Source organism: Papaver somniferum, chromosome 6 (assembly GCF_003573695.1).
Source record: "Papaver somniferum cultivar HN1 chromosome 6, ASM357369v1, whole genome shotgun sequence".
NCBI lineage: Eukaryota > Viridiplantae > Streptophyta > Magnoliopsida > Ranunculales > Papaveraceae > Papaver > Papaver somniferum.
In genome coordinates this window covers 8,415,232-8,418,971 of record NC_039363.1, presented here as the reverse complement: position 1 = coordinate 8,418,971, position 3,740 = coordinate 8,415,232, and the positions used below count along the sequence as shown (strand labels likewise).

The window sequence follows — 3,740 nt, the reverse complement described above, 5'->3', positions numbered from 1 at the left end:
TCATTCCTGAACTTGGCGAAACCGTGCGTGTTAAGGTTTTTGGAGAATATTCCAAGGGAATCTTACATGTAAAATGTCGTTCATACCAAGTTTCCTACATGTATGAGTCCGCTCCTGGCGAGGTTTCTACCTCGAAGCCAGTTTTATTCCCGAACTTCGTGAAACTGTGTGTGTTAAGGTTTTTGGAGAATATTCCAAGGGAATCTTACATGTAAAATGTCGTTCATACCAAGTTTCCTACATATAGGAGTCTGCTCCTGGCGAGGTTTCTACCTCGAAGCCAGTTTCATTCCCGAAATTGGCGAAACTGTGTGTGTTTAAGGTTTTTAGAGAATATTCCTAGGGAATCTTACCTGTAAAATGTCGTTCATACCAAGTTTCCTACTTATAAGAGTCCGCTCCTGGTGAGGTTTCTACCTCGAAACCAGTTTCATTCCCGAACTTGGCGAAACTGTGTGTGTTTAAGGTTTCTGGAGAATATTCCAAGGAATCTTACATGTAAAATGTCGTCCATACCAAGGTTCCTACTTATAGAAGTCCGCTCCTGGCGAGGTTACTACCTCGAAGCCAGTTTTATTCCCGAACTTGGCGAAACTGTGTGTGTTTAAGGTTTTTTGAAAATATTCCAAGGGAATCTTACCTGTAAAATGCCGTTCATAGCAAGTTGCCTACTTATAGGAGTCCTCTCCTGGTGAGGTTTCGACCTCGAAGCCAGTTTCATTCCCGAACTTGGCGAAGCTGTGTGTGCATATATATAGCTTGGTTTTTTTGTTATTATTTCTAATCCAACGATCTAAAATTCAGCAAAAACAAGGATCACTTCTCAATCTAACAGTCACAATTCCTTGTTTGGTATGAGAAAAACAAACACATTTATCAATCCGTAACCTATTCTCTTAACCAATTAGATTGCATAAAATCTAATCTAACGTCTTTAAACTCAAATCTAACCTATCATGCGGATTGAGGATTTTGCACCCAGTTTACTGCCCAAATATCCCGCCCATATTTTGCGACGTGTCGCTTGTTGAATTTTGGGTCAAACAAAAATTGAGGACCACACAAAACTCTCTCTCGGTTCCTTCTCCTTCTCCGTTCATCTCTTTAACTTTTTCTTTTCTCTTTCTTCAATAGAGAAAAACTCTCTGCAAAAACTCATTCAGATCGTCAAAAACTCATTTTTGATCTTAGAAAATCAAAATAACACCATATCCTCAAACCCACATAAAAACTCTCAAACCTCAGAAAATCTACAACCCTCGTCATAAAATCTCTCTATAATGGTACAAATTAATCTCTGGAACCCTCTTTTCTTTCATTCGCTTTGGTTGATTATAGTTTTTTGTTCTAGGGTTTGTAACATTAACATGTAATTTTACATGGTTAGAAAGCTTTTATTTATTTTTATTTTTTTTAATAACATGCAATTATTTGTTGAGTGTTCTAGGATTTACTGTTTTTGTTTTGATTTTGTTTTAAATTTTTTTAGGGTTCGTTTTAAATTTACTGATTTTAGGTTTTATTTTTTTGATTGATCTATGCATAATATGTGAAAATAAATGGTTAGATGGTTAGATTTGTATTCTTTAAATGGGTTGATCTATGCATGATGTATATTCTAGCTAGGATTTTTTGATCTTGTTTTAGGGTTGTTTTTAATTTGACTGATTTTGATTTTAGGTTTTTTTTTTTTTTATAATAGCATGCAATTTTGTTTTGATTTTAGTTTTTTTTGCTTATTTTTACATGCTAGTAACCTTAAATTGGAGCTTGAATGGCATGCTAGTAACCATCAAGTGAATCTCTAATTCCGGAGTTGGAATACGTAACCCTTGGTTCATTCTCAACCGAGAATGTGCAGGGCTTCCGTATTCCAACCATCCGTTGAATAGTTGCTTGGTGGTGATTTTGTTGTTACGTTGTCCTTTAGTGATACCAAATTGCTATATTAATTATTAGTGCGCTTTCTATCATATGGGCGAGACAATTGCTTCTTAAGCGATTGACTTACCCATATGAAAGTCAGTGCACCATCTCATTTAGAAATTCTTCCAAGTTGGTATCCAATTGTACAAAAAATTTCAACCATTACAACAAGAGTAGTAATACTACTATTCACAGCATTTATAGAAGTTGTGTTATGGACTTGCACTACACATATTAGAGGTTGTACAAAAAATTTCAACCATTATAACAAGAGTAGTAATACTACTATTCACAACATTTATAGAGGTTGTGTTTTAGACTTGTACTACATATATTAGAGGTTGTACCAAAATTTTCAACCATTATAACTAGAGTAGTAATAGTACTATTCACATCGTTTATAGAAGTTGTGTTATGGGATTTTACTACACTTAACGAATATTGTGAAAGCATGTATAACAATATAAATAGGAGTTGTGAAAAAAACTCTAGAAAATTATGTTTGAGTTTGACAACCTTACTTGTGTGTTGTGATAAGGTTTTCTACAATACATAAAGGTTGTTGTGGAAGGATATCATACAACTCCTGTACGTATAGTGAAAGACGAATTTACAAGTCTTGTAGAAGTTGTATTCGACACTTGTGGGGGTTGGCAAAGTATGTTTTTCCCGTGGTGATAGGAAGAAGATGAACAGTAAACCTAGATAATACTAACAAACTAGGTAAACTAAAGCTTATCTAGCTACAATACCTGATTTATTAGCTAGAATCATGACCATGTATGACTTAGTCATGTGAGTGATAGCTAACCACCTCGGTTACCTCGGTGGCAATGTATCATACATTCCAACACCCCCTCAAGTTGAACACGGAGAGAAATTAAGTGTACAACTTGAACCATGGAAAGGTTGTGCAACATCTCGGCAATAATGTTGGTGAGGCACTCTTGAACAGCAACACCAAGCGGCTTGGACGGGAACACCACCAAAAAGCAAAATAACAAATGTTGATGAAGGAGCAGAAAAACAGTCTTCAAAACTGGGTATAACCAAATCACTAGAACACTAGTACAACGACAAACCATGGTGCCACTAGTGTATAAAGGTACACCAATGAATCTCCATCTTCGCAAAGCTTTTGGTTCCGCCATATGATCTTGAAAACAGAAAAGAATAGAAGGACCAGTACTTAATGTACGTCCTGCAGTATCAACACCAAAATGATACTGCACATGCACAAACAAGGATTGCTTGCAACTCCCTTTACCCGGAAAGAATATATGTAGAACTAGTTCGCAAATCCTAAACAAATAGGATATGGTTGTCTTGTTTAATATTGAGATATAAAAAAAATAGATGGAGATAAAAAAGCAGAAAACGACTGCACTTCATACGTATAGCCAACTCAAACTCCAAACCACAGTTAGATCTTCATTGTAGCAAAGACTTCGACTCCCCATATGTCTCCGGACTTCACAAGGACGATTGAAATCCTAAATTGGATTATCTTGTTAACGGTTAAATATTAAAGAGACCCGAATATCTATACCAAAGGATTAAAAAGGTCATGATGAAAATGATGAGATGAGTTTCGATGAAAACAGATAAAAGTGTGATTGGAAAATATTTAGAAGGAACCTTATATGGAAAACCTAGATAAAGATGTGAGATAATAATGACATCCATACAAAATAGAAAAGATGTCTGTAACCCCTTATATGACAACAAGGATTCTGAAAAAAAAAAAAAGATTTTAGTCTTTGAATTAGACTAAAAAAAATGCTATCTTTGATGCAAAATACAAAGGATGATCT

The 3,740-nt window shown here is 35.3% G+C and overlaps 1 protein-coding gene across 1 annotated transcript in view; it reads left to right on the top strand.

Annotated features, from left to right (window-relative positions):
* The first annotated feature begins 1,231 nt into the window (after positions 1-1,231).
* Positions 1,232-3,740, top strand: part of LOC113290427 (putative F-box protein At3g10430) — a 5,104-nt gene continuing 2,595 nt past the window's right edge. Inside the window, exon 1 of the mRNA XM_026540036.1 lies at positions 1,232-1,283. The gene's annotated coding sequence lies outside the window, so the exon portion shown is untranslated. The remainder of the gene's footprint in view (positions 1,284-3,740) is intronic.